Here is a 13,102-nt window from a genome sequence, read left to right as displayed (position 1 = left end):
GCTTCCTTTCTTTGATTTAACATTTCCCTCTTTTAGATTAATATAGTAGGATTCTTTATACTTATTTTTTATTAAGAATCTGCAGTCTTTAACTACAGAACACAAGGTTGTCAAAAGTTTGATAACGTTGATCACTTTAAAGACAATACCTTGCCTTACCCTCGCGCCTATTTCTTGTTTTTTGTTTACCAGACAGTATAATTTGGCAGCTCTCCTGCATTTCTTAATTACCATACTGTACCACGTGCTTTCTGACATCTATATTTCAACTGCCATCTGATGTCCAAATGTTGGCCATGTGCTTGTGGAAACTTTATAATTGTCATGATGCAAATCTCTCTGGAATAGAGTATCATTCTTTGCATATTATTAAAGGATGGTTTCTGATTTTCTCTTTTCAAGCAGAATTGTAATACAATTGGGAAAAGCATATTTCCCTTCAGGCTGAAATATGTGAGTATTGTTTAATTCATTTAAATTTCAATTTTTTTCTGGTCTGTGACAATGAGAACGCTATGGTGTTTGCTAAAAAGTTCTTCATTTGCACAGAGCAGCACTGTATTTGGTAATGTTTTTAAGATGTTATGATTGTGTTAATAATGTCATTATAAAAGTTACTTTATTTAAAAGATGAATCACAAAAAGGAAAAGTCTCCAAACTGTCATAAAATGCATCCATAATGTCTTTACAACTACACACTGAAATATCATGTAAACCCTTTCATGAGTTGTATTAGGTGCCATAATTCAAACTTGTGGTACTAACCTGTAAAGAGATCCTCTAAGATCAGAAGATATTTCAAAAACTGGCACCATCCCTTGGCATGTCATAAAGCTTTCAACCTTACTTATTAAAAAAAACATGGTTTTAGATTTCATCAAAATTATAAAGGCTCTCTTTTTTCAGAAAGGGTTATACTGCAGCAGTGTTTCTCCTTCCTTTCTGCAGAGGGAAATATTAACTTAACTAGATTACAACCATGCCCTTGTATTGGTAATAATATAGACAATGTTGTGCATACTAAGTGCTTTGTAAAACAAAAGCTGACATTGACTTTGCAGTTGAAAGCACTCAAGCTTTCCTGGTGCCCCACTAACAATCCACGTAGGCCAAAAGGGGAAATGTAAACATTGTTCAGTTATTCAATCCTCTACATTAGAGCACTGCTTTTGACAAGGATCCCTGCATCCTCTCACAATGCAGTTGCATTCCGCTTTTCTAAGATGGGATGCTGATATACTTCCCAAGTGACACACAATCTTACAGACTGCTTTTCACTTTAACAATTGGCCACTGTGACAGCCAGGCATGCCACATTCAGCCCACCCTCTAGGCAAAGCCAAGCACCAGGAGAAGAAAGCAAAACCAGTCTTTTACCCTTCATCTGCTCCCAACACTCCCAAATCAGCCAACTGCTTAAAAATAATAGCTTTCAACTGAATAGAGCATTGTGCATTTGATGAGCTTACCATTGTGTGCCATCCTTCCTACTTCTCTCACATCAAAGCCAAGTGCAGCTGCAAAGTTATTCCTGCTTTATCACTCCAACAATACATCTGCCACTTCTGTTGTTTGTTATGTTTTATTATTTAAACCTTTGAAAAAATATTCTTATAAAGTCTATATAGATACAAATCATGTATACATTCAGAGCTATATACAAATTTAAAGGAAATACGTCATGTACTTTTAAATTCATTTCCTTCATGAATTAAGTGTCTATGTTGATTATATAAAGAACTCTAGATTTTTTAGCAACTGAAAGGTCTGATAATACTTCCACACCAATCTGCCCATGAGTGTTAATTTATTTTGATGATTTACAGGATATCAGATTACTTTCAGACTGAAACAACTGAGTGAATCATCCATTCTCTATAGATTCTAGATGGTTAGTTCATCTAGTTCATCCTAGTCCACCACCAGGACAGAGACGATTTAATCATTTTGAGCAGGTTTGTTTTTTCTCAATATAAGTAGAATGTAGATTCTGTGTAGGAATTTGATTACTAGTTTATAAAATCAAATATCACATGTGACTATTGCACTGGAATACTCAAAAAACACCATGAATTAATTGGTTATTATACAGTATACAAGTATACTTTCTTTGCAGATTTGTACATACTGTAACCATTGTGAGGAATCACATCAAATACAAAATATTTCTTCATTGATGGAAAAATAAATGTAGTAATAATATTTCGTACCTATCCTATGAGGCTCTATGGATCACAAAATATCGAAACGGATTTTTAAAAATATTTAGCATCTTTTAAAATATATTTTTCAAATACTGGTAAAATGTTTTTGCTGTTTTGACATCTCCTGGCACAAAGATCATGGTCCCAGTGGCTTCTTGAACATTTAATGTTCAATATAGTGAACATTACTTGAATTGCACTGTGGCTATATATTAAAGACATCTGAAATGCATTTAAAGGTAGGTTCCAATAAAATTTCATTTCCATCCGCCTACTGTCAGTAAGTTACTTCTTGATTAAGGTGGCAGGAACAAGGAGCCTGTTCTGGAAGCAAAAGTTCTAAAATGGGACTATATACTAGATGGGACTCCAGTCTATCACAAAGAACACACACAAGCACACAGGGACGGTATGTACAAACTCTGCACAGAAGGAGCCACAATCCAAAATTGAATCCAGGATGCCAAGAGCTATGAAGCAGCTAAATTAGCTGCCACACCACAGTGCCACCCTTTGTGGTTTCAGTAGGACTGTAATATACAAGCCTGTTCTATTACTCTTTAGAGTTGGCTCAACAGTACTGTGAGAATCAATCAAACCATTGTTATACTATTTAATTATATACATATCAAACTGCAGGAGGCCTCCTGAGCGTCCACAAAAACATTCTAATCATGAAACTATTTTTAACATGGCTGTTATGTCTATATTCATTAGACCAGGTAAGAAACAGTCCATATTACATATAAAAATTAAATATATATTTTCCATTTCAAAATATCTTTAAGATTGCTGTAATGAAAATGCTCCCATTCTCTGCTTACGGTATAAGAAACCACTATCTGAAAATGGATAATAATAGTGTCTTTATTCCATGCTAACTTTGTCCATACCTTTTTTCAATATTTTAATTGTATTTATTAATTATACACATAAGAACAAAAGAAGAACATAGGAAAGGCCTTAATTGTAACGATTAATTATACTGATAAGAACAAAAGAAGAACATAGAAAAAATTACAGAGAAGAACATAGAAAAAAGCCTGTTTGGTAATAGCTAAATGTAACTGATCCAAGAAGCATAACCTCTTTCTTGAAAGAAACCAGGGTATTGGTTTCAATAACATGGCAGGGTAGCTTGTTTCATATTCCCACAATAATTTGTGGCCCTGCTCTTTACTTACAAGACCCCTAAATTGTGGAACAATCTCCTAAAACATGTAAGCGTTGCCCTGATGGTATTAGCATTTAAACTGGGGCTCAGAATCTGCTTTTCTGCTACTTCAGTCTATTTTTCCTTAAACTATAATCCTAATAGGGCTGCCTATGGTTGAAGGGTGTTATATAATATAATTCACTTTAAATTCTAATCTTCCCTCCAGTTACTATAACTGACCAACAGGGGACATTTTATGGAAAATATAATTGATGGACAAGTGACAAGTGGACAAAGAGCTTTGCAAAATGGAAAGTTCAGAGAACGGATTTTAAATGGTTTTTTACGCTACTACGGTATGTAATGCCTGGGGTTAGTGCCTATAAAACTATTTGCACCATGGCCAATGATTGTCGAGGTCCACAGCTGATAATAATCTCTTGAATGCAAAGGGACCACCAATGTGCAGCCCCACTTGGACACATCAGATCAAGTAAAGAAATTAGGAATTGCTTCAATAATTGAATTTAGGAGGAAATTTACAAAGGTCATGAAGTACATGCCCAGAGTGGAATTTAGCCAGAACGCCACTACTCGAAAAATTCAATGGAACCTTTAATACCCAAGGAGTCAAGCTCTTGGCTTTATGTGTAGTCCAAAAGATGACACCTCCTACAGCACAGTGTCTCTAATCAGGATAGTGGACATTGGTTTGGAAATTCAAATCCAGAAGGAAAAGTACCATCTACTGGTCCACCAACATCACTTGTAGCAGCAACCTGGTTTTCTCTGAAAGTCACCCAGGTTTATCTTTACTTAGGTTCTGAGACCTCTTTAGTTGTTATTTTATTAAGGTATTTTTATTTCATTGGACTTGCATGAATGCATGGATGTTAATGCGTCTGTGGCATAGCTCTTGGTTCCTGGGTTGAGCTCTGGATTGACACACATTCTGTGTGGAGTTTGCATGTTCTTCACAGCTTTTCCTGAGTTGTCTTCAGGTGCTTTAGTTTCGTTCCACCATCCAAAAACAAGCTGGTTCTGTGGAGTTGTGTCTCTGTATTGTCCCAGTGTCAAAGTACCCTGTGAATGACTGGTGTCCAGTCCAGTGTTAGTTGTACCTTGCAACCTATATTTCCAGTATAGTTTCCGAATTGCCACAACCTCTACCATTGCCTTACTGATAATGGCTGGCTATACCTGCATATTCTCATTTATGTTGTATTTACATTGAATGTAAACCTTGTATATATTGTATATTAGACTAGATAAGGGTGCTCATCACATAAATGATAGTTTATAAATGTTAATAAATTGTTTAACTTACATAGTACAACATCATAAAGTAAAAAAGATGACTGTCAAACTTTTCCAAAGTTTATGCATTCTGTATATCCAGTTTCTTACTTTTAAATTCATTGTTTTGATTCACATTTAAAATTTAGTCTTTTTCAGACCCTTCACCAGCAATGATACTACATATTGTCCTTCTCTTTAGATTTTACATTAGCTGTCTGGACAATTTATGGTTAGATCAGATTTGAAACTTGATCTTCTGCCAGCAGTAAAGGGTGTTGATAGATTCTGTATGGAATCTAAATTTCTTTTATTCAGTATTGTTCTTCAGTATGCTTGCAAATTGCTCTGATCTTAAATACAAAGCACTCTCTCCCTCTTTTAATTGTCAGACTATTATCCTGAATACAAAATGAATTGGTGAGAGATGCCTGGGACAAAATCTCCTTTACAACATCAAAGGCAGTGACTTCCGACCTGTCAGCTAAAGGCATGTGAGGTGCATGTCAGAATCTTGCAAAGAGATAAAGGGAAAGTGAAAAACACTTAATGAAACATTATTATTGTACGTGATTTCTTTGAAGGGTTTTAGTATTTTAATTGCAGAAATGAAGACCAATATCAGCTTTTATTTTGTATTTAATGGAGGAGTGTTGTCTCTTGATAAGAATGCATATTATAACATCCTTCCTTGTAAATTTATTTCAGGTTTACTGTGTTTCAGAAAGGTGTAAGAAAATTCTAGGCCATAATGAAATCAAGGTGTCTTTGTCAGACAGAGTACTGTGGTCACAAATGCTATGATTTTATATATCACAACTGACACCTGGATCTGAAAACTCTCAATAGAGGCAGAGTGTTCAGTGGCTGTTGTTTACTACAGATCAGTTTGTGACATACTGTACATGAAATTGTCTATGTAACTGAATAATTAGACTTCTCATTACCTCTGCTGAATGACCGAGTACAAGGAAGCATTATTCTAGGTATTTGGAGCAGTAACTATTTGACTTTGTCTTTCATCAAATTATCTGCATAATCTGTAATTAAGACAAATCATGTACAGTATTTCTTTCAGTCAGACTTCCCTCAAAAATAAAACTCTTCTTGAAGTCTTCAAATGTATTACTTGAATAGTTAACACAAATAAAACATAAACACAATAGAAAAAATTATAATAAATTGCGAAATGTAACAACTAACACATAGGGCAAACATATATTCAAAACCTATAGGGCCTTTTTATAAAAGGTTCAAGGGCAATAAAGTGTACGTACTTTATTCATGAGCTTATCAAAATAATCTTATTTTAATAAATCCCACAGGTGCTTAAACTCCCATAGGAAGCAATGGAGATTTAAAAACTTAAACGTTTTGAAAATAATGCCTATAATCTGTAAATAGTGCCTTTTTTTGTGCTTTTTTATTGAGATACAAAAAGCAGGCTGGAAGCATTTCATATTTGTTTACATGTATACACAAAAACATTTGAAGAGCAAGCCTCCTTCAGTTACAATTTAATTATGGCTTGATATTTTGATCATATTTTTAACTAATGGGATGAAAAAACAGACATTTTAGGGCTACAGTATTGAAATCCAGTGTAATCCACCTGACTGGTTCTAAGGTCAAGGCTGACAAAACCCCCCTCACTCGCAAAGAAGGAGTGAGTCAGGGAGCTGCTGGGAGGGTGAAGATGGGGCAGAGGAAGAGGTGTGAGAAAAGATGCACACAAAGTGGATCAGTAGGCAAGATACCATTTCATATAAAAGATATTTATATGCAAGAAAGCAGAAGCAGGTGAAATTAAAATTTGACCTCCTCTTGAGCTTTGGTTAACAAACTGAATTTCAGTAGTTCAGTCAAATTCTAATTAATGTGATGAGACAACAGACCTTAATATAGTGTAATAAAACTTGGCCTGAAAAATGTCCTGCAGTAAAAGATGCTGTGCTGACCCAGAAGGAGTAATGAGCAAGTACAATACGGCATTGAGGTTGGCTTTGATCATCCCAATGTGGAAATGTTGTGGCAACTGGTAAGCACTTGCTTATGCTTGTCGGTGACATTTGAATGCCATGGCAGATAGAGTGAAGGGAGTAATACGAATATAGAGACATAGGGCTAATGGTGGAATTGAGCTTGAAATACTGAATGTAAACACCCTAACCTGTCTGGGTTGTTTACTACAACAGAATCAATCCTTCTAGGGAATACGCTCAGTAAACCTACTGAGCTACATGTTTCCCTGGCAACTCATACCAGGAGTATTCCCTTGTTACAACCTCACACTACATGAAGGCTTGCCTACTGCAGGATACCTTAACCCTTCACTTACATACTCACAGCTTTTGGATGCTGACAGCATATGACTTATGACTGAGAAAGCTTATCCCTTTCTTACTCTCCCTACGACACATGCCCTGTTTACCCCACACTCCCTTTGTAACCACATCCTAAGTTTAATTCAACAAAAACTGATTTCATTTAACCTGTCTCCTTCTGTCTTGATTCTTTTTGATGGGAAAAGTAGTGCCTAACCTGGTGGTGCTAGAACAGCTTCCCCTTGATGAGGTGCTTCTTCCTTATCCACAGGAACAGACTGAAGCTCAAAACCCTTGCTGTTCCCCCTACAACTCCCTTTCTTTGGCACCACCCAGCTCTTCAGAACTTACATAATGGAGTCTGTCTACCCTATAACTGAGGTATAGCTCTAAACCTGAACTGACTAAGACTGACATTTCACACCGGCTTTTCTCTCTCTTCCAGACACTCTCCAGGATTTATAACCAGTGTAACCTTTCCATCGTCTGGAGTGGGGAGAACTGTATTAATCCTGTATACAAACAGCAGTATAACCCACTACTCTGTAGGTCTTGTTTGACTAGAACCACTGTACCATCACGTGTAATTTACTGGCTGTCCAGACACAACAGCTACTGAGCTACCATTTCATGCTATTGGTCTCTCAGTCCTTGTGCCTAATATGATAGCGCTGGGATAGATTCCATCAAAGAGTCACATTCGTTTCAACCACTATAAAAGGAGCTCCTACCCAATTAGAGCTATTTATGAGAAGAGCTAACCCTTGCTCCTCTCTTACTCGAACTTATTTTCACTCAGAGCAGTCTCTTCAAATATTGCCTAAACCAGCCACTCTCTTTTCTAACTGAGGGATAGGCTTTTCGGACAGGTGGCTATTGGCCTTCTACGTCCCTTGCTCTAGTTGTAGACATTCTCTGTCTGAGGTTCTGTGATGTTACCTCATACATGCATATGATGTAGTACCAGTGCGAATCAGTACCATGAATCTGGAAGTCTATAATTCCATAATTATAACACATGCTTATCAATGTAAAAAAAGACTCTTTCTAAAAACATTGTACATCCACTTGATAAAAGCTTGGGGTAATTAAATAGAGACAACTCCCTTCTCACAATGGGATCTTAAATCTTTACTGCCATTGTACAAAAAGATATACAGTGAGCTTCATCCCGCTCTGTCACATGTTTAGTGTAAGCTACAGTCTCTCTGAATTGAAAATTTACTGGACAATTGGTGTTGTTACTTGTTACCTCAAACTCATTTTTGAGTGCTACCTCAAACTAATTTTGGGGTTTTACAGAAAAAAAAATTATATTGTTCCCACCACCATCTGCTCAAAATGATTTTTTTTTTTACTGTAATGGTATGTTTGCATCTGGGGAAGGTTTTTTTTGTGTAGTTTGCAACAAATGAGAAGCTTCTTCATCCTCAGAGGGGGCTGAAAAGAGCCTTTGTTCATGCTCTGAACACCTGGGAGTGAGAGTTATCTCAGGCTAGCTCGTGCTCTCAGGCCAGCACACTACAGCTGTGGTGGAGTCAGATCGCTCAATAGTGTCTGGGCTATAGGGTAAAACAGTGCAAATATGATCACACTGGCCTCAAAAAACTGCATTTCATCTCTCAGTGTTGTCATTGTCACAAAAAGCAAAGCATCTTCTCAAAAGTTATTTTCCCACTATTACACTGTTGAAGAGATTCATACAGTACATCCCAGGCAAAGGAAAGAATGACAACATTTTAATTTTGTGGGCTGCTCTTGATTCCACTGTTTACAACTATGTGTTAATTAATCCATCCTTCCCCTTACTAACTGCTTTATCCAATACAGGGCCGTGGGGAAGCCAGAGCAACCAATAGGAGAAAGTCAGGATATACCCTTGATGGAATGCCATTCCATTGTAGGACACGCACAAACACAAAGAGGAACACACTCACACCAGGCCCAATTTTCCCAGAAGTCAGTTAAATTGGAACTGCAACTCTATTTTTATATTTCGGGATTAGAAAGAATCAGCATTGATGAGTGCATTTCAAACTACAGTAAAAGTAAAATGTATACAAAAACTTGTAAAACCTCCAATTTACATAACAAAATAGACAAGATTTCCAGGTATGCGCAGCACCATATTCTGTGATTCAGAATGAGGCAGCAAAACTTGTGGTGATGTGAAGCAGCCCTAGTACATTGTAAACAAACAGGCTTGTGAATACATCTCTTTTAATCCAATTGAATTATTGCTTTCAACTTCAAGACGGTTTTGCGGATAAATGGAACTTACTTGTTAACTCTGTTAACTCATATCACATTGGAAACTTTCTGTGGTGAAATACAGTATGTGCTGCACAACCTATATTTTATTCACTTGTACATCACGTTACATTGGTTATTACAGTGACTAATAAGTGGGAAGGGCCGCATCATGTCACAATTTGTGGGAACTCTCGATCTCACCTGTGGCGAGACCAGTGGTTTGCGACAACATGGGACTTACAGTACTTTCACAAAGTTCACAGTTTTGTGCTTAATTAGAAATTTGTATTTTTTTCTATACCATCATTGGATTTATTTTGTTAATAAGATTTAATAACCAGTCTGAGAAATTGGGACTGCAGTTTCCCCTTTAACCTACCAGGATGTCATACAAACTCCATTCAGTTAACAAACCAGATCCTGCATTGATCCTAGGGGCCCAGCACTGCAAGGTAGCTCACCACAATGCCACCATGCCACTTGTATTAATTAATGCACTTTACAAATGTTAAAACAGCATTAATGATGAGAGAAGCATTGGGTAATGTATGCAGAAATTGATTCAATTAGCAGAAAGACTGTCAGAGTGCCAGAGTGTCAGAGTATTACAGAATAAAAAGAGGTTAATCCAATGCCAAAAAGTAAAAGGAAAAGAACAAATGTGTTTTGACTCTGAACCCTTCTTCAGGTGTGTGAGATTTTCTTCAGGATGTTAAACTTACAAATGTTGGCTATTTCAATAATGATAATGATAATGATAATGATAATGATGATGATTTTATTCATTCATTACCCTATTCACTCTATTAATTGTCATAAAGATATTGAGATTCAGATCCTGAAAACATATTCTCATAATCTTTCAGCTTCTTGACCTTTTGTTTACATTTCCTAAAGGATTTTACTTGGAGGAAGCAATAAACTGAAATTTTAGAATCTTGTAAAATTTTAACTACAGAATTAATTATACAGATGTATGACCATGCACAATAACATCTTTACACTTCCCTCAAAGTACTTTACAGGTAATGGGAACTCCCCTCCTCCACCACTAATGTGAAACAGCCACCTGAAGATTAATACACTGAACAATAGCCAATAAGTCATTCATGCACAGAAGTGATCATTGTTTTCCATTCATCCATTTTCTAAACCAATTTATCTAAGACATGGTTTAGGGGGAACTGGAGCCTATCGTAGCAAGCACGGGCACAAGGTAGGATACATGGGCAGCTAGTACATCACAAGGCAAACATACACTCACACAGAAACAATTTTCCAGAATCCAATTAACCTACTAGCATGTCTTTGGACTGGAGCAACCAGAGGAAACCCATGTGAATATGTGGACATGCAAACTCCACACGGACAGCACCCTGAGAAATTGAACCCAGGGCCCCAGTGCTGTGAGGCAGCAATGGTGACCACTGTGCTTCCCACACATTTTTTCTGCTTAATTCACATTTCTGCTTAATTCAAATGTCTCTTAAAAAACATTCAGTTGTTAATGAATCCATATCGTCATATGGAGTATCGTCTGCAACTGTATATCAATTGTCCTTCACCTTAAGTATAATTAAAATAAGATTACTAGGTAGATTATGGAATTATAACATAAAGAACTTAAAAAAACTAAGAAATTAAAGGTGTATTCAAATTAGCTTCTAATCGCATACTTCTACAAATCCATACTAAATATTACCAACAGTAATATTACCAACAAAAACCTGAAAAGGTGCTTAAAAAGTTTCTTATGCTTATCATATACCACCACAGAAACCAAAATAATAAATGAATGCTTAAAAATGTCAAAGTAATAAATAAAGTGGGACTTTTAAGATAAAATACAACTTCAGAAAATAATGATGATGGTGATGATGATGTTGTTTTACAAATGACAAAATATTCTATTCTTGTCACAATCGCATGTTTGTCTGCGAAACAAAAGCAAAACTTATTACTACTATTAGTATGATGTATTTAATTACTTTAGTAATTTCGTTGTATTGAGACAGAGTGGGACCAGGTGCATTATTCTTCATTAATGAAAGGTGCGGAACACCAATCAACTAGTGCCCGCAGACTCGCCTGACAGATAAACACCTCGCCACAACTTTTCCACCACCTGATTCTCCCAACAAGGAAGAAAATGAAAAGCTCTCATTTGAACTGGGTTTAAATGTATTATTATGTACAGGTGGAAGCTATTGCGATCATAATTCTTAAAAAAAAAAAGATAAAATGGTTTGTGAAACAGGGTAGGTAAATAAGACATTTAATTTTGACAAATCTCTAGAGATCTTTCTTCGATAAAGAAAATTTTCAGAAACTCACTACGTAAACACGAAAAGAGATCCTTACTAATATTGAGATAGGTTCGTGTAAACATAATATTTAATATATTTTTTATTAAAATCAATAAAAACAAAAATTAGCCATTGTATTTGTATGTTGAATTTTGTTAAAAAAACTCGTAGATTATTGAAAGTTTTAAGGTATTTATATGACAGGATAATTATTTTTTTTAATTCTTATATCTCAGTTAATCTCATATCGATCTATGCTATTAGTAGCGTATAATGTTAGGTCAGTGTATTTGATTGCATTGTAGATATGTTTTCACGAAAAGTTTACCATGCTCAGCTATTATTTAATGACTCTATTAATTATTTAATGGCTATAGCTAATTTTAATAATCCTTAGTTTTAGAGTTAAATCATTCTAATTCTAATCATTCTAATTCTTTCATTCTTTATTTGTTCCGGTCTTCTAGTCTACTTTATCCATTATACCCTTTCCCCTTCTGCCTCTCCCTCGCAGCCCACTTCCTCGACTCTCTCGCTCACTCTTAGTCCCTATCTCATTATTAAGTGTTAGGAGGTTGCTGAAGTGAGAAATGTGCCTGCGAAAGCTCGTTGTCCTCATTAAACTTTGACAAGAAGAGTGACAAGAAGCAATGGAGAGGAAACAATGCCAACAGTGTTTGAGTATGAGCCCAGAGATGGGAAAGTCTTTGTCCATCTGAACAAAAGCATTTGTTTGCATATGTTAAACTCTATTAAACTCTATCAGACCCAGGTGCAAAAACCAACTTGTCGAAAACCATCACAACTCCTCGCACCTTTCCGTGCCTGATGAACGGTCCCCAGTCATTCCTAATCAGTTCATAACCCTCAACAAGGAACAGATCAAAGGTGGTCTATTACAATATAAATATTGTACTCCAATAAAATTCACAGTTACTACTTCTATTACATGACTGTAATTCCAGTTAATTAGAAACAGCCTTATTCTTTTTTTTAACACGGCGGTGTGCTAGAATGTTATTGGTGTTAAAATGTTCCATAGAACTCCAATTTCTATTTCTTAGCGGTAGGAATACTGTAGGGATAGGCTATGGTCCAAGATAGTTAGGAGTTTACATTTCCCAGTTTTGTTTTTAAACACAGATATTGTATACGTATAGACGTATAGACACGTATTTGCGACTACATAGGCGTATTAAGTATATACATATGAAAGAAAAACCTGCCCTTTCTTCCATTTTAAGCTCGAATATGTTAAGGGTTTGTAAACGCGAGAATGTAAAGATAATTGGTAACTGGCCTACAGCAGAAGATTGAGAGGGATAGAGTACAGTGCTGAAACCATGGACATAGATACACAATTTGATTTACTTCTCCCAGCCTCGTAACTGTATTGGACTAATAAGCAAGCACTACTAGTATAATTTAAAAAAGTTACATCGCACGATATGGCTGTAATCTTGTTTTTGTACAACTACTTGTCAAGTACAGATGTTCTATGCGATTAGTTTTTCTTCTCATCTGGGGATTCCATAATATTTCCTATCAATTAAAAAAGTGTG

Source organism: Atractosteus spatula, chromosome 7 (genome assembly GCF_055471065.1).
Source record: "Atractosteus spatula isolate fAtrSpa1 chromosome 7, fAtrSpa1.hap1, whole genome shotgun sequence".
In the NCBI taxonomy this organism is placed as follows: domain Eukaryota; kingdom Metazoa; phylum Chordata; class Actinopteri; order Semionotiformes; family Lepisosteidae; genus Atractosteus; species Atractosteus spatula.
The sequence above is the reverse complement of the archived record's forward strand: the minus strand, read 5'-3'. Positions refer to the sequence as shown.